The 25,940-nt window shown below is 37.0% G+C and overlaps 1 protein-coding gene and 1 non-coding gene across 12 annotated transcripts in view; both read right to left on the bottom strand.

The window, feature by feature from the left end:
• Positions 1-25,940, bottom strand: part of MYRIP (myosin VIIA and Rab interacting protein) — a 468,404-nt gene that overhangs the window by 288,247 nt on the left and 154,217 nt on the right. The window lies entirely within an intron of this gene.
• Positions 6,940-7,081, bottom strand: LOC118149093 (U4 spliceosomal RNA). The gene has a single exon (XR_004736249.1). It is a non-coding gene; the product is annotated as a U4 spliceosomal RNA (small nuclear RNA).

Here is a 25,940-nt window from a genome sequence, read left to right as displayed (position 1 = left end):
AACACTGAATATCCTAAGGGGGACAAAGTCATTAAAAATATAGTTTGAAAACTAAGCATGGTGGCATGTGTCTGTATATCCCAGCTATTCAGGAGGCTGAGGATGATTGCTTGAGTCCAGGAGTTCAAACAAAGCCAGCCTGAGCAACAGCAAGACTCCATCTCAAAAAAAAAAAATCTGGGTTGGTGCTTCACAGAGCTCTGCTGAATGAAAAACTTTAGGACTCAGGCATTCCACAGCTATGAGTTTTTCATTTTCATTCGAGAGTCAACACTATTGTACAATGAAGCCATCAGCATTTCTACAGATGGCTTCTCCACCTTCTATGCAATTTCCTCTTATTGTATACCATTTTTCAAAAGTGGGGGTAATAAGCAAATCTTGCATCAAATATCATGTTGAAAGTGAAAAAAAATGCTACAAGTTAGAAGATAAAGGAGACTGGAGACATAAGTGATATATTCTGGTGACAGTTTTTTTAAAAAAAATATAAAGTCCAGTAAAATACACAGATAAACTGTGAAGCACTTTCCTTGCAAACAAATGTCTTTAACAAGATCATGGAGGTTCCCATCTAAAGATTAGGCACAAAACTCAAATTTAGTTATGTGACCAAGGCTGAAGAATGAATTGACTTCTTGATGATCTCTAAGAAGTCTCACTCCCAATCAGCACATGGTCAAGCTTGTGCCAAATTTCTGGGAAGACTATTTATGTCAACACAAACATATGGCATTGAGGAATTATAATCCTAGGAGGAACACAGAGTCCACAATTATTTTTACAATGTAAGAGAGACAGGATGCATTTAATCAGGGAGCGGCTGTATAACTCACTTTGCACAGCCTCAAGATAACCTAATGACAGGCAGACAAGAGAGACTGCTATGGGAGATACCAGCCACACTACCAGCCACACTTCACCGGGTAGATGGCTCATGTCCACAGTGCTCATCATCTGCTGGCAATCTTAGTGTTACTTGTTCAGTAACTTTATCCAGACAAAATAAAACCTCCAGTGTAACATGAGTCTGATATATATGAATGCAATGAATACAGATTGTCTTAAGTTTCTCTTGAGGACTAGGATAGCCATGGCTAATTTCTATGAATGCATTGTATGCACCCCAGTCTCAGTGCAAGGGCATCAGTTAAGACTAGTCCTCATAGTAGCAACATGGTAATACATCTGGGTCTAGAACCATACTAGATGGACTAAAGTTTGCAGTTTTTTGTTTTTTTTTTTAGACTTTAAGTTCTGGGGTACATATGCAGATTGTACAGGATTGTTACATAGGTATACATATGCCCTGGTGGTTTGCTGCATCCATCCCATCCCCCCATCACCTACATTAGGTATTTCTCTTAATGTTATCCCTCCCCAATCTCCCTACTCTCTGCTACCCCTCCCCGAGTCCTCCCACCCCCCGACAGATCCCAGTGTGTGATGTTCCGCTCCCTGTGTCCATGTATTCTCACTGTTCAACACTGTCCTATGAGTGAGAACATGCAGTTTTTGGTTTTTGTTTTTTTGCTGAGAATGATGGTTTCCAGCTTCATTCTTGTCCCTGCAAAGAATGTGAACTCATCCTTTTTTATGGCTACACAGTATTCCATGGTGTATCTGTGCCACATTTTCTTTATCCAGTCTATCATCAATGGGCATTGGGGTTGGTTCCAAGTCTTTGCTATTGTAAACAGTGCCACAATGAACATATATGTGCATGTGTCTTTATAATAGAACGATTTATAATCCTTTGGGTATATACCCAATAATGGGATTGCCGGGTCAAATGGTGTTTCTATTTCTAGATCCTTGAGGAATCACCACACTGTCTTCCACGATGGTTGAACTAATTTATACTCCCACCAATAGTGTAAAAGCATTTCTATTTCTCCACATCCTCTCCAGCATCTGTTGTCTCCAGATTTTTTAATGATCGCCATTCTAACTGGCATGAGATGGTATCTCAATGTGGTTTTGATTTGCATTTCTCTAATGACCAGTGATGATGAGCATTTTTTCACATGTTTTTTGGCCTCATAAATGTCTTCTTTTGAAAGTGTCTGTTCATATCCTTTGCCCACTTTTTGATGGGGTTGTTTGCTTTTTTCTTGTAAATTTTAGTTCTTTGTAGATTCTGGATATTAGCCCTTTGTCAGATGGATAGATTGCAAAAATTTTTTCCCATTCTGTTGGTTACCAGTTCACTCTAATGATTGCTTCTTTTGCTGTGCAGAAGCTCTTTCATTGAATTAGATCCCATTTGTCTGTTTTGGCTTTTGTTGCCAATGCTTTTGATGTTTTAGTCATGAAGTCCTTGCCTAAGCCTATGTCCTGAATGGTTTTGCCTAGGTTTTCTTCTGGGGTTTTTATGGTGTTAGGTCTTATGTTTAAATCTTTAATCCCTCTGAAGTTAATTATAGTGTAAGGTGTAAAGAAGGGGTCCAGTTTTAGCTTTCTGCACATGGCTAGCCAGTTTTCCCAAAACCATTTATTAAACAGAAAATCCTTTCCCCATTGCTTGGTTTTGTCAGGGTTGTCAAAGATCAGATGGTTGCAGATGTGTGGCATTACTTCCGAGGCCTCTGTTCTGTTCCATTGGTCTATATCTCTGTTTTGGTACCAGGACCATGCTGTTTTGATTACTGCAGCCTCGTAGTATCGTTTGAAGGCAGGCAGCATGATGCCTGAAGTTTTGTTCTTTTTGCTTAGGATTGTCTTGGCTCTGCGGGCTCATTTTTGATTCCATATAAAGTTTAAGGTGGTTTTTTCCAGTTCTGTGAAGAAGGTCATTGGTAGCTTGATGGGGATAGTGCTGAATCTATAAATTACTTTGGGCAGCATGGCCATTTTCATGATATTGATTCTTCCTAACCATGAGCATGGAATGTTTTTCCATCTGTGTGTTTCCTCTCTTATTTCCTTGAGCAGTGGTTTGTAGTTCTCCTTAAAGAAGTTCTTCATGTCTTTCGTCAGTTGTATTCCTAGGTATCTTATCTAACTACACAGTGAATTCATATGTCAGGGTCCTGTTGAGATGAGGTTGAAAAGTTTCTTTTTGTTAATAAATGGAGGTTATTTGTATGGATATGTGACAACATTTACCCTAATCATGAAGTCATACAAATATAATAGGGGCTCCACAGACATTGAATGATTTCTTGAATAAAGCTGAACTTTATATTGCAAGGTGATGAACAGCACTGACCATCTGGGAAAAGGAGAGAAATATTTTTATATGAGGGGCCTGGAAGGTTGCGTCTGAGGAAATTGCAAAGGAGGAGGGCAGAAGGTACATAGAAGAATAAATGTTGACCTAGAAATTATATAGCCTCAAGGTTTATGGATTAGACTCTATTTGCTCCTTGTTTGTTCTACCCTCTCAAGTTTTATGCAGATCTCCATTTCACAGACTAGCTTCCACCCAATTGTGTTTAACCCAAAGTTACCATGCCCAACACTTTCACTAGAGACAGTACCTCTGTCCTGTGGAGGTGGATGCCAAAAGCAGTCAGAGTGAGTCTTGCTCTGGCTCTGTGGGCACTAAACAAGCATCAGAGAATAGACTGGTCATGTCAACAAGAGCATCCTTTTCCAAAGGCGATAACAATCCCATTGTCAACTGCGGCGGGGGGCGGGGGGGGTCTGACTTTCCTGTCAGTTTCTGGAAGCTGATTGAGGTGAATCCTCCCCATTTTCTCCCAAGAAATCTGCTCTGAGTGTGCTGACTCAGACTGAGCCTGGACTGAAGACTTGCCCCTCTCATTCCCTCCTAGTCTTCAGCATGGATTCCCCCTTAATGCACACCTCTTCTCTCACTTCTATAGAGTTTTCTTTGAAGGTATTCCTTAGTTGATAACGTGAGGAGGAAAGTGAGCAGTTTTACTTATTTATATCACCTTTTTTGGAAAAACGATTTTTATGATTACAGGAAATTTAGAATATAAAGTGCAAAAGAGGAAACAAAAACACAGAATTATTTTTAATATTTATGAATATTCCCTCCAGATCTTTTAAAAATCAATAAGAACACACATAATGTACATTGCATTTTATTATTTCTACTTCCAAAACACAAAGACAGTATGATAAAGAGTCACATTACTCATCAGTTGCACCAAGAGATAAAATCAACATTTGCAGGGAATGGACTATTTTTCATTTCAAAGAAGATCCCCATCAATGTACTCTAGCTTCACTGCCAATATGAAAAGGACTCATTCTCTCATTTTAGAAGAGAAAACTGAAAGGGGAAAAAGAAACAAATGGCAAGTGAGTGCAACATCTGTTTCTATTTCCCAGTCCAGCTGTATAACCTTCCCATGTGTTACCATTTTCATCTGCAGAAGCATAATCCGAACATGTCTCCATGTCAACAAATACTGAGAGTAAATATTCAAATAAAAAATGTCAAAATAACAGATATAGCATTGAGGTTTTATACTTCTTAGGGTAAACTTATGTCCTTAGTTTGTACAGCATAATCTGGAGTCATAAAAGCAATATTTATTATTTTTAAAAGTAAATTTAGAATCATAGCAAAGTTTAGTTCCATGTTAAAATTATTTCACGTCACAGATACTTTCAAATCATATCCCTCTGCTGATATGGTGCTATTTTCACCCCAAAACAAAGTTAAATTAATATGCAAATAATTGCATGCTGGGAAAGACAGAGGTACTAATCACAATCACATTTTCAGTGCATTCTGAATAAGAACTAAACTACCAAAAATTACTACCTCAGAGAAGAAACTAGTGTTGTTAATAATTATTCCCATTGAAAGAGAAAAATCCAGGGTGAATATCTGTATTTATTCCAAATTGTCTTTGTGAGTCATTAAATCTTGCTGGTGTGAATAAAAGATATTATAAAAAGTAATTGAATTTAACATGTTGCCAACATTTTGTAGCTAATAGTCATGGAAATACAGACACCTGATACTGTGTTTTAAGGTGATTAATGCTTAGGAATAGCAAAGACCCATAAGTGTCAATTATATTTTTACTGGCATTTTATTGCTCAGGAAGGTTGTAAATGCCAATTCTGCTTTACTCTAGGAAGTAGATATCATACATTTATTAGAATTTCTTAACTGGATTTGTGATCAACAGATGGCACATGAATCATTCATAGGTATAATAAGATAAACTGTAGCAAAACCTCAGACCTGGTTTTATTCACAGCTAGGAGTCTCATCCACAAAGACAGAACAGAGTACTTGTCATAGAGAATAAATAAGAATTTCATTCAAAAACATCTAAAGATTAGAGTATTAGATTCAAATTTAATTATGTGACCAAGGCTGAAGTATGAGGTAATTTCTTGATGATCTCTAAGAAGTCCTGTTCCCAGTTGGCACATGGTCAGCCTTATGCTAAATCAGTATGCCACTGCTGGTGTTCCCAGGACCTTGAAGGTACAGATTTCTTTTGTGCAAGGACAACAGATACCTTTTGAACCTTCTCCAAGATAAGTTTTTTAAATGTTTCCATCTGGCTTTCTATTTGACTTACGATCTAAATTGTACTTATAAGTAAAGCACAGCAATCTAGACTATTAATATACACACTATTATCTATACTATTTTAACTGTGAGAGTCCATAATATGCCACCCCCAAATACACCTTTTTGACAGGATTGTTGAGCTGAAGTCAAGAAAGAAAGAAAAGCACACTGCCATGTGTGTTCCTACGCAACTGTCTTGCATGCTCTGCTCATGTACCCCAAAACCTAAAATCCAATAAAAAATTAAAAAAAAAATAGATGAAGTTAAAAAATAATAAATTTATAATTCTAAAATTAAAAAAAAAAAAAAGAAAGAAGCAGATACATGAGAGCTCTCTGCCCTCCATTTGCCTAAAATCAGGACATAAATTTACAAAGAAATAACATATCCCATCTCCCCTTTTTACCAGGAAGAACAAAAGCTAACCACTGAAAACAACTTTAGATGCTTATGGGCCTGGAGATGGCACCAGAGGAATCTACAATAACAAGCTTTACTAACTAGCCTTTGTTTACCTTCCCACAAGTTGCTGGCTCTGGAGACTCAAAGTCCATTTCTTTTGTTTTGTCACTTCTCTAAAAATTTAGTGTTCTTTGTTGAAGACGTTATATAAAGTAGAATTCAGAGTTACTTCTTTGATAATTACTCCTTCTCTAGACATCTCCCATGTATGTAGAAAATATACACATTAGCAAACTTCTGTTTTTCTCTTGTTAATCTGCTTTTTTGTTGTTGTTGCTGTTGTTACAAGGGTCTGTTTCAACTAAGAACATATGAGGGTTAAGCAAAAAATTACTTTTTCCCCTATATATCTATAAATCCTCCTTTGTAATCCTAAATACCATAGAGAAAAGAAATTACAGATGTAGACACAATTACTACATCACAATGTTATTATCTGCCTAATACAGTTTTTATGAAATTGCATTGTAGTAGTTATGAAGTCAGACAATGTGCATTAGTCTCAATTTCTCCCCCCGATCTCAAATCTTTTGGCCATTTTATCTGACAAGAAATTCTCCACCATGAGGTAGGTAGGACGGAAAATCAAACTGGGATAGTTTACTAATTTTATTTTTATCTCTGGCAAATAAGTGGGGGCAGAGTAGAAATGTATGATCAGTAGGAGCATTGAGGGGTTTTGTCTTAGGATCAGAGTTTATATAGGGGTTTTGTCTTAGGATCAGAGCATATATAGGGGTTTTGTCTTAGGATCAGAGTTTAAGTTAACACATATACCTATGTAAGATGCTACAGTTATTCTAACACAGTTCAAAATGTTTCTTGAATCTCTTACCTCTTTCCTGCTGTCAAATGAACTTCATATCTATCTTATGAATTAGTTGAGGTAACAACAGTGGTGACAATTTTAACAGTAGCAGCTATTATATTGAATGCTATCTATTTTATATATAGAGAGAGAGAGTCTCTGTGGAGACTGTCAAAAACTGCCAATGCCTACTATATTGCAAGTCGTCACAGAGGGGTACTGGGAAAAATTTTCAATTAGCAATAATTGTGCCTCAGATAAACCTCATTGGCTACAACAATTGCCACTTTGCAAAGCTCTATTTATTGTTAAGTGTAATGAATGCACACAAACTAGGTAACCTAAAAGAGATAGATGAATTATTGGACACATACATTCTCCAAAGATTGAGCCAGGAAGAAACTGATTCCCTGAACAGACTAACAAGCAGCTCTAAAATTGGATCAGTAATAAATAGCCTACCAACCAAAAAAAAGCCTGGGATCTGATGGATTCACAGCCAAATTCTACCAGATGTACAAAGAAGAGCTGGTATAATTCCTACAGAAACCATTCCAAAAAATTAAAGAGGGACTCTTCCCCAACTCATTCTATTAGGCCAGCATCATCTTGATACCAAAAACCTGACAGAGACACAACAGAAAAGAAAAACTTCAGGCCAATGTCTTTGATAAACATTGATTCAAACATCCTCAACAAAATACTTGCAAATGGAATCCAGCAGCACAACAAAAAGCTAATCCACCATGATCATGTAGGCTTCATCCACAAGGTGCAAGGTTGGTTCAACATATGCAAATCAATAAATGTGATTCATCACATAAACATAACTAAAGACAGAACCACGTGCTTATCTCAATAGACACATAAAGCCTTTCAATAAAATTCAATACCCCTTCATGTTAAAAATTCTCAATAAACTACTTATTGAAGGAATATACCTCAAAATAATAAGAGCCATCTATGACAACCCACAGACAACATTATATTGACTGGGAAAAAGGCGGAAGCATTTCCCTTGAAAATTAGCACATGACAAGGATGCCCTCTATCACCACTCCTATTCAGCACAGTACTGGAAGTCCTAGCCAGAGCGATCAGGAAGGAGTTAAGAAATAAAGGGCAACCAAATAGGAAAAGAGGAGGTCAAACTATCTGTTTGCAGACAACATGATCTTATATCTAGAAAACATCGTAGTCTCGGCCCCAAAACTCCTCCAGCTGATAAACAACTTCAGTAAAGTTGCAGGATATCAAATAAATGTTCAAAAATCACTAGCATTCCTATACATCAGCAATAGAACCAAGAGCCAAATCAGAAAGGCAAGCCCATTTACAACTGCCACACAAAGAATAAAATACGTAGGAACACAGCTAACCAGGGAGGTGAAAGATCTCTGCAATGAGCATTACAAAACACTGCTCAAATAAATCAGAGAAGATGCAAACTAATGGAAAAACATCCCATGTTCATGGATAGGGAAGAATCAATATCATTAATATGGTTATACTGCCCAAAGCATTTTACAAATTCAATACTATTCCCATCAAACTATCAATGATGTTCTTCACAGAACTAGAAAACAACTACTTAAAAATTCATACAGAACCAAAAAAAGTGCTTGAATAGCCAGGGCAATCCTAAGCAAAATGAACAAAGCTGGAGGTATCATGTTACTCAACTTCAAACTATACTACAAGGCTTCAGTAACCAAAACAGCATGGTACTGGAACAAAAAACAGGTACACAGAACAAAGAAACAGAATAGAGAGCCCAGAAATAAGGCTGTATACCTACAATCATCCAATCTTCAAGAAAGCTGACAAAATCAAGCTATGGATAAAAGACTCTCTATTCAATAAATGGTGCTGAAATAACTGGCTAGCCACATGCAGAAGATTGAAGGTGGACCCCTTTCTTACACCATATGCAAACATCAACTCAAGATGGATTAAAGGCTTAAATGTGGCCAGGCATGGTGGCTCACACCTGTATTCCCAGTACTTTGGGAGGCTGAGGCTGGTGGATCACTTGAGGCCAAGAGTTTGAGACCAGCCTGGCCAACACAGTAAAACCCCATCTTTACAAAAAAAATTAGTCTGGTATGGTGACACATGCCTGTAGTCCCAGCTACTTGGGAGGTTGAAGCATGAAAATTACTTGAGACCGGGAGGTGGAGGTTGAAGTAAGCGGAGATCATGCCACTGTATCTCAAATAATAATAATAATAGTAATAAAGAATTAAATAGTTAAATGTGAGACCCAAAAGCATAAAAACCTGGAAGACAACCTAGGCAATACCATCCTGGACATAGGAATGGGGCAAAGGTTTCATGGCAAAGACACCAAAAAAAATTGCAACAAAAGCAAAAATCATGTGTGATCTAATTAAACTTAAGAGCTTCTGCACAGAAAAAGAAACTGTCAACAGAGTAAACACAACCTACAGAATGGGAGAAAATTTGCAAACTATGCATCTGACAAAGGTTTAATGGCCAGTATCTACAAGGAACTTAAATATATTTACAAGAGAAAAACAAATAAACCCATTAAAAAGTGGGCAGAAGATATGAGCAGACACTTTTCAAAAGAAGACATACATGTGGACAACAAGCATATGATAAAAAGCTCACTATCACTGATCATTAGAGAAATGCAAATCAAAACCACAATGAAATACCATCTCACACCAATCAGAATTGCTATTATTATAAAGTCAAAAATTAACAGATGCTGGCAAGGTTGCAGAGAAATGGGAGTTCTACACTGTTAGTGGGAGTGTAAATTAGTTCAACCATTGTGGAAAGCAGTATGTTAGTATCTCAAAGAGCTAAAAGCAGAACTACCATTCAACCCACCAATCTCATTACTGGGTATATACCCGGAGGAATATAAATCATTCTACCATAAAGACACACATGCAAATGTTTACTGTAGCATTATTCACAATAGCAAAGACTTTAATTCACCTAAATGCCCATCAGTAACAGACTGGATAAAGAAAATGTGGTACATATATATCATGAAATACTATGTAGCCATAAACGTGAATAAGATCCTGTCTTTTGCATGGATGGAGATGGAGGCAAACTAATGCAAGAACAGAAAACTAAATGCCACATGTTCTCACTAATGAATGGGAGCTAAGTGATAAGAACTTTTGAACACAAAGAAACAACAGACACTGGGGTCTACTTGAGCGGGGAGGATCAGAGGAGGGAGGAGAGCAGAAAGATAACTATCGGGTACTGGGCTTAATACCTGCATGTCGAAACAATCTCTACAACAATTCCCTGTGACAAACCTTCACATAAATGCCAAACCTAAAATAAAAGTTTAAACAAAGAGTAATTTACATTTACATGTACTATCTGCCCCTAAATAACCCAGCCAGATAACTATGATTACATTATTTTAAGGTGAGAAACCTGAGACTCAGAGAAATGACATAGCTTATTCAGGTTCACATGCTTGGAGCTGCTGTATAATGTGAGTGGAGGGCCTCCTATCTTTTGTATGCCCCTCTGGACCCACTCTCTACTGTGGCCTCAGATGGCTGATTTTGAGAGATCACATTGGTGGACCATTGGCCCCCTGCTATTTTGTGGGTTCAGCCATTTGGAAACCCTGGCAAGTGATTACAGGGAGAGAGTGAGGTGGATTTTCAGAATCAGAGTACTGTATTTCTTCTTCTTTGGTTCCCTCTCCAGAGTACTAATTACATTGCTTCAGCAAAGGTCATAGCACATATGAGGGTAGCTCTCAGTCCTAGACTTCCTCTTTATGCTTTCAGTAATCTCTCCCTTCCTACCCCCCAAGACTGAGGATGATAATGGCTATAGAGTACTACACTGTCATTTGGGGGTTCTCAGGAGCTGGCCCACATCTTTTTAAACAAAACTTTTGGTTAAACCCTCCTCACCCGCTTCTTTCTGGGACACTAACTGACATCTATGCTATTCACTATGACATGCTAATTTGGGTGTACTCTTTCTTGCTGGGACACTAACTGACATCTATGCTATTCACTATGACATGCTCTGAGTGTATATAATCTGTGCTTTTAAGAAGCTTTTATTCTTGAAGTTGGAGCAGAAGCAAGAATATATAGTGGTCATTCAGAGTTTTCAGATGTGTATTACTATTGGAGAACCTCTTTTTTAATATCTTCAGTATTCTTGGTAAAACTCAGGGTGCCTTCCCTTGGCTTCCAAAGCTTCTGGGCTTAAGCCTGGCTGATTCTGATCATTATTTGGCAACAGAAACACTCTAAACAGCCAAGGAAATCCCTCTCCACTTATTGGACAGAGACTTTCAGAAAGCCTAGGTCTGAGAAGCAAGAGAGAAGACCAAACAGGCTGGGGTGTACTTACCTCGAGATCTTAGAATAGCCACCTGTCTGCCTTAGCTATGGGGACAGAATCTCAGGGGCAGCTGCCTACATCATCTTGCTCATGCCCTTTCCCTCGCCCAACATTCGAGGGCCTTGAACATTCACTTTCACAATGTGCATTTCATTGCAACCACAAAAGGAACAACTAGTTTCAATTGATATCAAACATATACAATTATGCATAAATCTGTACTATTTTGCTAAATTTGAAATGTTTGCATTTAAATTTTGTGATTGTCAATTTTATATGTGAACTTGGCCAGGTATTCATTAATCTAGGTGTGGCTGTGAAGCTATTTTGTGGGTATGACTAAAACCAAAAATCAGTTGATTTTTAAGTAAGAAGACTTGTCCTGGATAATCTGAACAAGCCTGATTAAGTCAGTGGAAGTTCATGCCTGAAGGTTCCAACCTACCCTTCCTTGGATTATGGCCAAGCCTAGTCAGTCCCCAAAATTACATAAGCCAATTCCTTGCAATAAATATCCTAATACATATCTCCCACAGGTTCTCTGTCTGTCTGACACTGACCAGTAAAAATATCTACTAGGAAAATCAAAGAGTTGAGATTCTAAATATATTCTTAATTGCAATAATTAAGTAAAAAATAAAGCTGTACTGACTCAGGAGTGGAAATGACACAGCAAATCATTAAGTAGCTCCAAATAGGAAGAATGTAGAGTTTAAATTGAGAAAAATCACACTTAGTTCTACAAAATGGTTTACTTTTTCCTTTAATGCAATTCAGAGTTATACTGCTACCAGAAAAGGGTCTTAAGGAACATATATACAATCATCCAAATCAGTATACTTGGAGGCTTTGGGTATCTACGGATAGGTACATAAAGAAGGTAAAATCCAATTGGGTCATAATATTAATCAATTTAACATGTACCATGTACACTTAGAAAATTCATGGAAAGACATGGAGAAAAAATTATAAAGAATTATTACTGCTCTATACTTGCACGATACTTTATCAAACTATTACTCAATGCCTGTCCCTTTTCCTTTCACAACTAGAAAATGTCTGTATCAAAATGACCCAAGATATTTATACCTCCAATGATTCTCTGAGCGGTTATAATGATCAGATGAATACACATATTAAATGAAGATTATAAGAAAAAAAGCATCTTCAAAAATTGACATGGCAGATAAAAACAATCATGAAATTCTACTGCAGTATTCTCCAAAGCAGTATATAATTCCAAGTGCTTCTTCAAAGGTTCATGACAATTTTGTGAAGGGCCAAAAAGCTCTTCTAAATGATGTTTTTAATTGCAGCCTGATCCTGAAGTAAGAATTTTATAAACAACACTGCAGCCAGACCTCAGACTGATTCTGCAAGGAGTTTAACATCAAACAAGGCTATGTCATCAACAAAAATCGGCTTGCACCCAGTTTTGAAAGAGAAGAATCAAGACCGTGGATAGGTGTTAAGAATTTATCTATAGTAACCTAATAACGAATAAAAAAAGGCTCGTAGAGAGCATAGAAGTGATTTCTTCTCGCGTTCAGGCTCTAATAACTAACACAATTGTGAGGAGCCCCATGCTGCCACCTCTTTATCAATGGTCCACTGTACAATGTCTTATTGTCTCTTGGTTTGAAACTCACGCCAGCAATTCTTTACCTGCTATAGTATCAGGCATACGACTTAAAATTCTTCATACTGCTTATGATACTTCGGAAATAGTAGAAAGCAAAGTTTTTTCTGAAGTGAAACAAAATAGAATCCATGTTGCTCATAATAGTAATTAAGAGCTAAAAATTAATCAAAGAAAAGGAAGCTAAAGACGATGAAAATGAATATTTTCCCATTTTAAATGTATCAGGTGATATTCTTGGGTGAAATGTCAGGCACTAAAAGAAGAAAGGAATTTAAATGTACAACTAAAGAAAAAATCTAAAATACTAAGTCACTCAGCACCACATACTGCCCCAAATAGTATACAGAAAATAGAAGACAGTGAACTATTTTAATACTGAGTTTTAAAATTAAGAATAAAAATGTAATTGCCTAGACACAATCCTTCGAGATTACTCTCAATCTTAAACATAAACTTAGCTGATCTTTGCAAATGTAGATTTCTAATATATAATATCAGTGTCACTATATTAGTAAAATAAGCTGCAAAAATGAGAGGAATCACATGAAAAAATATTGCTTTTACTTTTAATACAGATATATGATTATTAGAAATATAAATATACACATGTTCACATATACCTAAATATTGTCAACTTTGGACATGTAGAATATCAAACTTCTAATATCTTTAATTCAAGGACTAATCTTTATGTTTTTACTGTGATCATGTTTTTATGTTTAAATGCCAACACAGAAGATAGTGCTTAAGGAGCAGGGGGTGCATCCCTGTATTTGCATATGAATTCACAAGTTCCAAACAAAGTCATGTATTTCATTCACCTCTGCATCAATAACATCTTGTACACTATAGGACATGCAATATAACAGGGACAAAGTAATAAGTGAATGCATGCATGCATATATGTATAAATAAATAACATGATGGATGGATGAGAAAAAAAGGGATAGGCTTAATTGACAACAAAGTGAATTATCCTCACTTTAAATATCAGTCCTGATGAATTGTTCACAGCTCATTTCTCACACCATCAAATACTCCCCTGATAGGGAGAAGAAACAGAAACTGGCCTTGTGAGGCTGTTCACTCACATCATCTCATTTAATCTGCACAGCTGCTGAATCAGGTAAGCATTCCCCATTTTACAGAAAATGAGAACATATGCCCTGACATTGAGTCACTCGGAAAGTGCTGATACCTGATTCAAATCCAGCCCTTTTGTAATCCAAAGTGTATGCCTTTTTTGTTTACATTTCTATAACATCTAGATGATATGAAGCACTTCTCATACATGAGCTTATTCAATTATTTGTATATAATTTTTTTAATTTACTATTGCTTTGTGTTATGTGTATAACTTGAAAATATAAAACTGCATTGAAAAAATCAATCATCCATAATTCTACCACTCTAACACAGAAACTGTTTGCAAGTCAAGTAAATCTTGGCTTCCAAATCTAGCCTCTTGGCCAAGAATGGGCTGGCAGATTTTCTTTCACCTTCCTACACAGTGATTCTAAGTCACAGCCACACTCAGCAACTTAGGGCTCTAAAACATGAGGCCCTGATTCTCTAAGATCTAGGGATGCCTTTGCTCCCTCATCCAAGGATTGGAAAGCTCTAGGTGGAAGGACACTATGGGCTAATGTATTCTGTAGAAGTAACTGCACTATAGCCCTATAATCTCTTCATTTTGCAATGCAATTGAGGCCCTTCTCAAAGGAAATGTGTATCTCTAGACAAGCAAAGAAGCATCTTTTCACTCAGAGAGAATTTTCACAAAGAATGAACTTTACAGATCCTCAATTCCCATCTGTTCATTGAACAAGTAAAAACACTGTAGCCCAGAGAACACGTAGCCATTAGTGCTTTGGGGTCCTTATCTATCTGCAGCTTATTTCCCGGCAGATTAACAGGGAATTTAATTCCTCCTAATAATCACTCAGTTCCTTAAACAATGAAGTTGCAGAGTTACAATGACAACAGGTTGAGGGGTTTAGACACAATAACCACTGACATTTACTGAGGGATTACCATGTGTCAGGTGATGCCTGAATTTTTATGCACATAATTTTACTTGACCTTCATAACAATCTGGAGATAGGTGGTATTGTTATAACCATCCTACAGATGGGCAAACAGGCTCTGAGAAGTTAAGCCACTTGTTCAAGATCATACAGCTAAAAAATGGCTAATCTCCAGTTTGAACTCAGATGAATTAATTAGACAAGAGGGTCAATTACCATGCTGTACCATGCTGCTCTTAACGGGCCTTGTAAAATATTTTAAGAAAGCCCATTCATCTTCTGTTCATGAAACAGAATTATAGAAGGATAATTTTAACCCTGCTGCACCATCCAGCTAACCTGCCACCTAAAATTCCCTGGGCCTACCTGAAATGCTTGCCTTTAATTCCCTTTAATCTCCTACTTGTTGACTTAAAGGTCCTAATGTAAGACATGTGGCTGATGCTAGAATGAGAAGCAGATATCTCAAAGCAAAATAGGAAAATGTATCATGTTGAGGCAGCTAATTTCAAGAGTAGACATAATGAAATAGGACTAAAAGATGAAGTTTTATGGTCTTCTGACATTAGAGATCTCAACTAGAAATGGGTTATTCCAAAATCCAAATCTGGGGTCTTCCAGAGAGCGGGGTCAGGAAGGAAGGGCAGTGTGGCTGGTATTGTCCATCAAACCCAGTGCCTTACTCTTGGGCCTCAACAATCCAGACTCAACACATTCCTTTCCTGGTTGGACTCCCAGAACATGAGAGGAAAATGGGATTCACAAATGGTGGGGACTGTGAGTGATTAAGTTTAGAGTAACACGGTTGATCTCCTCTTTCCTTTGGCCTTATCTCTTCTAGCAGATCTGTGGTTACATCAGTAAGCCACCTCAAATCCTTTCTGAAGGAAGAAGGAAGTATAAATGAATAAAGTAATAATCAGGGAAATGCACGTGGGTCTCTTTGCTCTCTGGGTCTGCTGCTACCATTTCCCTTCCACCTATAAGCACCATCCTGGCTTCTTCTGCAAAAAATTCAAGGAAAACTGCCTGGAAAACAACATGTATGGGAAATATGGTCCTTGACTTTAACCCTGATCATAATGTTCTAAGACATTTTTAAAACTAGATTTCCTTCCAGAATTCAACTTGCACCAGTCTGCCAAATAAACATTTTGGATTCAAACCGTAGTTAGGGAAATGCTTGTATCTTAGATTTGAATGAGAAGAGGAAACTGCTGTGGTTGAGAGATTGCGAAGTGCCATTCCATTTAGCATGACATTAAAAGAGCAGCAACAATCAAAGTTACACTTTTTCTCACCATGAGGTTCCTGTCTGCACAGCATACCACTCATGAGGGGGAGGCATTGATTTTCAGAAGGAAGATCCAGTGTACAACTTGCTCCCTAAGAAATGCAATTGTTTAAAACCAGAACCGACTAAAGTGGCTTATGTAAGCTCACATTTAAGGAAACATCTGCCTCTGTCTTGATTCCCTCCTTAGTAACCTGTTATGGCTAAACTACCACATGGTGATCCAAAATGTTAATTCTTGAAAGTTGTAACTTTGCCGAAAGAAATACACAACACATATATGTGCTGCCAATAGCATTGCTTTGATTTATAAGCTAGTCATGCTAGTTTAACTATAGAAATAGTGCTGTCTTAATATTGTTCCTTTGCAAAGTTACATGAATTCTTTAGAATTCTGTTTGGTGAATGAAAACAAGAGAGCAGGTCTACTTGCTAATAAACTATGTTTTTCCCTATGATTAGGGAAAAAAGGAGAAAAACACTCAATCATTAGCAAAAAGTTGACTGCATGCTATTATTAAACGTTGCCTCCCTAAGTAAAATTAAATAATTTTGTTATTAATCGGACTCATACTTTTTACAAGAAAGTCTCAGGAATAAACGCTCGGTGAGAATTGATTCCCACTTTGGATAGAGTGGCCTCTGGGGAGGTGCAGGAAAGAATGGGGGGAAAACAGTGACACAATAAACAGACGGAACTGAATGCAAGAGGTGGGACTAGTGGGTTTCACTGCTCACGTATTTCTAAGACCCAAACCCGCTGGCTCTTATGATGTTCCCTAAGTCAGCGATGGGGACTGGAGCAACAAGTCACTGTCACATCTACTGCTGATCCTACTCATTCCCAGGGATAGGCCAGGACCATGAGAAAGGCCTTCCTTAAGACTGGGAATGGGAGATGCATGAAGGCTCAGGAAGTTGATGCCAGTTCCTTCTGTGTCTGCTATACATAACAAAGTCATTTTCCTACCTGTTTTGTGCCTGATATTACAAGTGCTCAATTCAGTCTGCTCACAAGGGGAGCACTAAGTTGATAAGGAACCACTGAAAACATGGTGCTAGATGGGAGCACTGCCATTCAGAAGAAAACCTATTTCAGATATGAATCTATTGAACTCTGCTCTCAGTTATTCAATGTATATTATACAACATTTAGTTATACTGAATTAATACTTAAAACTTTCATTCTTCTATACAATCCAATTGCTGTTTTAGTGTTGCTTTTAAATATTATAAACTAAAATGCAGTAGGTTTTCTTAAGCTGATAAACCTGCAACAGATTTTGTTGATAGCAGCTGAGAGTTGGTTTTCCATAGGTTACCCAACAATGAAAGCATTAATCAAGAAATTAAAAACACTGTAATGCAGGATATCTGAAATGGCAGAGCAAAATACTTGGCAAATTTTCTCCAAAAAGCAATGATTTTTAAAACTAGAAAAAAACTGTCAAAAGCAACTATTTCAGGACCCTGGAAACAACAGACCAAAGGCACGTAACAAGTTGAGAAGCATTTATTTAAATAAAACTACTGAACCTCAGTGGAAGTCTGTGGGATTTTAGCTTGGGACTGCTCCTATTACCTTATCACCTCTAACACTTCCCCAGTACCTGCTGGCTAGTAGTTCTAGCAGAGTGAGACAAGCCATGAAAACCTGCAGTTTTTGCTACAGAAGGAACCCAGATTGATTTGGAACAGAGCACGGCAAAACCTCATGCCCCAGGGCATTGTCAGAAACAGCAGCAATTCCAGAGGCAAAAGAATGGGGGAAGACAATGAAGCTGTGATCCTATTTGGGACGACTAACATGCAGACAAGCCAGAAATGTAACACGGAGATCTAGGCAATGAGACAGCTGTGTGAACACTAATAAGCTCCTATATATCCCTAGTGGTCTGGGAGGCTGTACACATGTGGGAGGCTGCACACATACTCAGTGGCAACTGCAAAGTCCCTATCTATTCCCGCTTTCCTATCAACCAATAATGGACTCTCCAGCAAAACTATCTTTCAAAAATGAGGGCAAAACAAAGGCATTCCAAGATAAATTAAGAGGGGGGAAATTCATTCATTACTACCAATCCTTCACAATCCCTCTGTTTCCTTACTGAGGAAACAGTTTAGGAAAAAACACTTCCTACTTCATTCTATGAGGCAATATTAGCCTGATATAAAGCTAAACAAAGATGTCACAATTAAAGAAAATTAGAGACTGTCAGGAATATAGACACAAAATCTCTAAAAATATTACAAAACAAATACAGAAACACATACAAATTATACACCATGATTAAGTGGGATTTGTAACATTTAAAAACTAATTAATGCAATATACCATATTCGTGAAAAAAGGGTAAAAACCACATCATCATTTTAATAGACACGGAAAAAAGCATGTCATAAAATCCTACACGACTTCATGATAAAAATTCTCAACAAATGGAATGGAAAGGAACTTCTTCACAGCAGCATTATTCAATTATAGCTAGGGAGTGAAAACAATCCATTGAGTAAATGGATAAGCAAAATGAGGTATATCCATACGATAGAATACTATGTGGCAATAAAAGGGAATAAATGACTCATGCATGCTACAACATGGATAAACTAAAAAAATGAAAGAAGCCATGGGCAAAAGATGATGCATTATATCATATACATATGAAAGTCCAGATAAGGCAAATCTACAGAGAAAAGAGGTAGAGTAGTGGAGACCTGGGGCCAGGGTGGGAAGAGACTGAATGCAAATGATCAAAAGGGAAGTTTTGAGGATAGTGAAAGTATTCTAAATCTGATTGTGGTAATGATTGCAGAACTCTATAAATTTTTTAGAAATCATAGAATTGTACACTTAAAATAGGTTAAATCTATGGCATGTACGTTGTACCATAATAAACCTGTTTACATAGAAAAAGATCATAGTGACTGAAAAGTGACAGTTTTTTAAAGATGATAAAAACCTCTTCCCTGTCTATGAGAGAAACATTTTAGTGAAGGTGGAGAGAACTTTAGTCAGAATTGTCTAGAATAGGGGTCAGCAAACTATGAACCTGTGGGCCAAATCAGGCCCATAACCTGTTTTTTTATGGTCTGTTAGCTGGGAATCATTTTATATTTTGATGGTTGGGAAAAAAACCCCAAAAGAATAATATTTCATAATGTAAAAATTACAAATATAAAAAGTTTATTGAAAGCCATGCTCATTAGTTTACCTAAGACTTATGGCTGCTTTTGTACTACAATGTTTAGTACTTCCAACAGAAAGCTCATGATTTGCAATGTCTATGATACTTACTTTCTGGCCCTTTATGGAAAAAATTTTCAAACCCCTGTTTAAAGTAGTGCTTCTCTATTCTGAATGCACTTTAGATTTACTTGGAAGCTTTCTTATTACGCTGTAGCTGTTGATTCTAGTGGCTATATATTTTACAGTCCTGGTTCTGCTGCCTCTGGCTTTTGCTTACATTGCTTTATTTCCTTAAGTGATTAGTAATTTTAAAATATAAATTACTCACAATAAAAACTTTCTCTTTAAAAATTTTATGAGTCCCAGGATGAAGGTATGTTCCTTCCAAAAAGAATGCACTGAAGCCAGGGGACTCCATTGTCTTTTAGGAGGCGATTTGACACATTTTTAAGTTGTCCTGTTACCGGTGGTTTTTTTCAAATGATGTATCTCACAGTTTAACTTAATTATCCCTCTCCCCAGAAAATTTGCATTTTTTTGAAAAGTCATTTATTACATTGAGATTTTAAAATTTATTCACACAGGATAATTTAGAGCAGTGATTCTCAATTCTGGCTTTACATTACTATCATCCTGGTAGGCTTCAAAAGTCTTGCTGTCCAGGACAGTGAAATAAAAATATTTGAGAGCATTTTCTTATAACTCTGAAAGTGATTGTTGTGGACAGTCACTGATTTAGAGAAATTAAAGTACACGTGAATCACCTGGGGATCTTGCTAAAATGCATATTCTGATTCAGTACCTCTGGGGTAGGGCCTGAGAATCTGTATTTATTTTTATCTTTATTTTTGAGACAGGGTCTCTCTCTGTTGCCCAGGCCAGGCTGGAGCGCAGTGGTGCAATCATAGCTCACTGCAGCCTCAAACTACTGGGTTCAAGTGATGCTCTCACCTCAGCCTCCTGAGTAGCTGGGACTACAGGTGTACACCATCACACCCAGTGAGTCTGTATTTCTAACAAACTCCCAGTGAAACCATGGCTGCTGGTCTGTAGACCACAATATGAGTACCAAGAATTTAGACTAGCTTTCTCTTGTAAATGTTAATCTTCTTTGTACCAGTGCTTATATTTCCCTTCTTATTCCTGATGTTCTTAAGTTGTTCTTTTCTCTTTCTTTCCTTGACGTTAGAGGGAGGGTTTTTTTTTTTTTTTTGTATTTTATTCATTTCTATTCCTTTTTTGAGTTTTATTCTTTTTTTTTTTTAGGAAACAAGCCAGCTGAATTTTAACTTGTTAATTCTACACTTTTTCTTTAAATTGTTAATTTCTGCTTTCATGTTTCTTGATTTATTTCTTTTATTACCCCAAGTTCTCTTTAAGTACTCTTTGCATTTCCCAACATTTAAATCCCTAGTTTAATGATTGCTGTGCTTAATCTCATCCTAAAATATCACCACAATCCCATTTGCTTTTTGTTTGTTTGACCTGTTGCACGGTTGCAAATGTTCCTATTATCTCTAGCTGAGCATCTGTCTATTTCCCTTAGTATTAAAACTGTCATATTAAAAGCTGAATCTAAGGCTATCTTAACCATATAATATTGTTTACTTTTATACACTTATAAGTTGTCCCTTTTAAAATTAAAAATCCTACTTTGTTCCACTTAATGATTTTGCCTTTAGTGAGTTCCAACTTTTCTGGCATAAATAGTACCACTCCAGCCTTCTTGTTTAGAATTTACTAGTGGGTGATATATCTGTATTAGTTTTCTCTTGTGATGTAACAAATTGCCACAAACCCAGTGACAACACCAATTTGCCACTGAATTGACTATCCCTCAGGTTCTATGGGTCAGAAGCCCGGCACATTTTGGCTGGGTCATGTGCTCAGGCTCTCATAAGGCTAAAAGGAAAGTGGCTTAGCTGTGTCCTCCCGTGGGAGACCAACTAGGGAGCGATCTGCTTCCAAGCTCCATCAGGTTGTTGGCAGATCGCATTTCCTTACAGTAGTAAGACTGAGGTCCCTGCTGTCTTCAGCTGTTAGCTGGAGACTGTTCTGAGGTCCTGGACATGTGGCTCCTCCGTCTCAGCACTGGAGAACCCCCCAGAGTCAATAACCTCTTACACTTCTCTCTCTCTGACATTCCCTAACTAGCAGTCAGAGAAAACTCTGCTCTTAAAGGGCTTCTGTGATTAGGTCAGGCCCATCTGGATAATTCTCCTTTCTCCAAGTCCACTGCATATTCCAGGAGAATCATGTAAGGCACATACACACACCAGGTTAGAGGGTTGGATAGGGTAGAACCTCAGGCCCATTGTAACATTCTGTCTACCACAATGTCCATTTCTTTATTTTTACCTTTTCTGTGTCACTTTGTTAGGTGGGTCTCTGGTAATCACACTGACTTGGATTTTCTATGAAATATGAGGGTCTTTATTTTTAAGAAACTGAACACATTTACATTTACTGGGATGATATACAGCATTTGATCTTTCTGCGTCGTTTTATTTTGTGATTTATTTCTGCTCCCTTGGCCTTCTAGGGATCAAAGCTTTCTTAGATCTTTTTTCTATTTGTTTTGGTTATTCAGAAGTAACATGTCGTCTCAACTTTTTTTTTTTAGCAATTACCTGCATATTTTTAAACCACTTAATCATATTTTCTCTATCACCATAGAGAATAGAACAGTATCTAATGATATGTCTATGGAATTTTCCCTTTTCCTCTTCTCCCCTACCAAATAAAGAATCATAACCTTTCTACTAAGGATATTAGTACTTTGTATAACTTCTTTTAAGAACTATTTTTGACATATTATGTTGTACAATCGGGTTTCATTACTTGCCACTTATTTTAATTTCATTTTCCTTTAACCTGCAATCTTTTGATTAACTTTTTAATTGACTAAATATTTTAAGTAACTCTGAGTTTTTGAAGATCTGAGAACTCTTTTGGGTTACAGACTGGAAGCTACTTTCCTGACTGCTTCTTGTTTGATAAAATTCCTATTATTTAGAGGCATTTGGGGTAAAGTTAAATTCACTGACATAATTGTGATCTCCTGTGTCAAAGATACATCCTTTTGTTGTTGTTGTTGAGACAGAGTCTTGCTCTGTCACCCAGGCTGGAATGCAGTGGTGCCATCTGGGCTCACTGCAATCTCTGCCTCCCAGGTTCAAGTGATTCTCCTGCCTCAGCTTCCTGAATAGCTAGGATTACAGCACACACCATCATGCACAGCTAATATTTTTTGTTTGTTTTGTATTTTTAGTAGAGATGGTGCTTCACCATGTTGGCCAGGCTAGTCTAGAACTCCTGGGCTCAAGTGATCCCACTTCGGCCTCCCAAAGTGCTGGGATTACAGGCATGCCCCACCATGCCCAGCCAAAGATATATTCTTAAGGTAACCAAATAAAACATAAAACCAGCTAGGCACACCTGACTATCTGTGAACCTTAAACACATGGCTTAACTTCCCTGGGCTGTCCTTCCCCTTGGGTGAAATGGGGCTCAACCAAATAATCTCTGACACTCTTTCCAGATGTCCCAGTCAAGATCTCAGAAAACTAATACAAAAATCAATATTTTATCAACATACTATCCATCCCATAAAAGCAGAAGGATTAAGTTCCAGTAATCTTTTAATGAAGTCTACTTATGTATGTTTATAGTTTAGGGTCATATAGTGATAGGCAGAAAATGTAAAAATGAATATTTCTCTTGGTACCCTGCTTAGAATAAAAAGTAGAAACTCATAAACAATACATCTTGCAATTGTACACAGAGTTGTTATTTTAATGTCTAAGAAAAAAATAAACTTTTGATGAACCCATAGTATTCATCTAACAATATCATACAAGCGTTTTTTAGTTGCCATTTGCAAATGTTCTGACTAGATTTTACAATAGCATAGTTCAAAATTTAGAAAAGTATAAAAATTTTACAACAAAAAGTTTTCCTATTAAATTCTGTCCTCTAGCTACCCAATTCCCTTCCCCCGAGTCAAAGTTGTGTATTTCACATATATGCTTCTAGAGGTATTTTGTGCATATACAGAATATCTCTCTGTATATGAATATCCCTTCCCTTTTCCTGCTCTCCCTTTTTTTTCCCTCCCAAAATGAACAAAACTGTCCTGAACCTTGATTTTCACTTATCATATCTTGGAGATCATTGTACATCAGTATAGAGGACTTCTTATTTGTTTTTTTTTTTTTTATAACAACATGGCATTCCATTATCTGGATATACCATAGTATGTTTTTTCAGTATTGTATTGGTGTATATTTTAAACAATGTCACAATTAACCTCAAATGCATACCATTTCAGGTCTGTGAAGTACATCTGTAGGGTAATTCCTGGGGACGAAATCGCTAAGTTATAGGCTATAGACACTTGTAATTTTGAGTTATAGCCATATTGCTCTCCATAAACGGAATAACAGTTTAAACACCCACCCAGTAATGTATGAGCCTACAATAGTATGATTTTTTTAATAGTTCCAAAGTATACCACATGGTACTTTCAAATTCCTATCCTGATTTTCTTTTTTGATTAGTTTTGTGGACTTGTGAGGAATAAGTGTATGAAGAGTCAAATGGGCCCTGTTTTATGTCCCAAACTACCTTGGTTTATCTCTTTCTCAAACCATATGACTACTGCAAAACACACCTTACTGTTATGAAGCTTCATAAATTTAGGACATACTGAAATGATGAGGGTCCAAAATCCGTTAAGTTTGAGTGTTTTTACAAAGCCTGTTTAAATACAAACTACAACATAACAGCAACAGAAAGCTGGTGAACTCTTGGTCCTATGAATCAACATCTAACGAGAACTGATTTAATAGGGCTCCAAGGGTCTGTATCTTACTGCTAATAAAAGAAATCCCTTCCAGCTCTTTTTCATGCTGCCTAAATATTAAATAAGCCTTTTGATGACTAAGCACCAGTAAAGTTAATTAAGAGAGGGATGTACTGATCTCAGGACAGTGTTTCTATACTGGATAGCTTAAGGAAAAGAGACAGGAAAGCAATCAAAACTCAAGCACAGGCCAGAGGCACCATAATAGACAGTCATGATACCCCAAGCCCACCCTGGGACAGCTATCATCAGCTCATCATTCTTTCCTAAAGCACAGGGATGTTCACTTCCACTTTAATCCTAAGAACCTGCTCTAAGATCAGGACCATTGCATGAGAATAGGACATGGAACAACAGCAAGTTGTTTTTCTTTTGTTTTTCCTCATTGGATGGGGTCATCAAAAAACTTCAATAACATTAAATAGAACTAAATAATATTAAATAGGCTTTAAAAACTATTGAACCAAAGAGCATGTTGTCATAAATTATGGTTAGCCATCAAAGCACTTAAGTCCAGAAGTTTAATGAGATGCATGCAGCTCTTCCAAATCAGAAAAAGAAAATTTCTAGATCATTAAGATCACTTTATATTCTCAAACCTGGCCTCAGTCATGGGTGCCCCAGCGAGTCTACAGAACACAAGAGTTGAAGTCATCAGAACTAAAAGTGTGCTCATGTGATTACTTTATCATCACCACATCCACAACTGGAAGCTGCTTCAGAGAAAACAACTATCTCATTTAATTTTTTCAAAGTGAAGGTCATTATGTTAAGTGAAATAAGCCACACACAGGAAAATAAATGTCACATGCACTCACTCATAACATATGTGGGAGTTTAAAAAGGGAATTTCATAAAGATAAAGAATAGATTGGTAATTACCAGAGCTGGGAAGAAGACAGTAGAGGGAGAGATGAAGAGAGGTTGATTAATGTACAAATATATAGTTAGACAGAAAAAGTAAAACCTAGTCTTCTATAGATAAATGGGATGACTATAGTTAACAATAATCTATTGCATATTTCAAAATAGTGAGAAAATAATTTGAATGTTTCCAGCATAAAGATAAATGTTTAAGGAGATAGATATCCCAGTTACCATGATTTGATCATTACACATTATATGAATGTATCAAAATATTACATCTATCCCAAAAATATACACATCCGTTACATATCAGTAAAAAATAAAGTTTGAGAAAAGGAAAAAAACCTATGTGTCTTCATTGATTAAATTCATATACCTAAATAGAAGGATAATTTGCTAATTCCTATTTCTATAAAATCCAAAAATCAGACCTGTCAGACCTAAAAGATCAATGCTTTCCTAGGACATATATAAAATACTGGTTGCAGCAAGGTTCATACAACATTTTTATTTTGGCAGAAGGTCTCTGGAGCTTATTTGTTTCTTAAATAGTTACTGGTGGTCTTTTCTGCCTTCCATGCCTTACATACAATAAGATCTAAGGAAACTGTAGTGACATGGCCCTGTTTTGTTATTCTGACCTGCATTGAAACACATTTCCTAGTGTGAATGCACAGAGAGGTATTAAGTCCACAGAGCTGTTGCTAAGGTTGTTATGGCATAGGTAAAACTCAGCTCTATTTGCTTAATTTACAGTAACTAAAGAACCCTTGCCAATCAGCACTTGCCATAAAGAACTCAACACAGGGTGTGTTCTTGGATGCTGTCCACAACATTTTATCAAAGGAAGTTCCAAAAGGGTCACACATAAAATGTTTCTCCAGTAAGTAAATATTGAGTGGGTAACCAAC

The sequence above is a fragment of the Callithrix jacchus genome, chromosome 17, assembly GCF_049354715.1.
Source record: "Callithrix jacchus isolate 240 chromosome 17, calJac240_pri, whole genome shotgun sequence".
Classification (NCBI taxonomy): Eukaryota; Metazoa; Chordata; class Mammalia; order Primates; family Cebidae; genus Callithrix; species Callithrix jacchus.
Note: the sequence above shows the minus strand (reverse complement) of the source record. Positions and strands in the feature narration are given on the sequence as shown.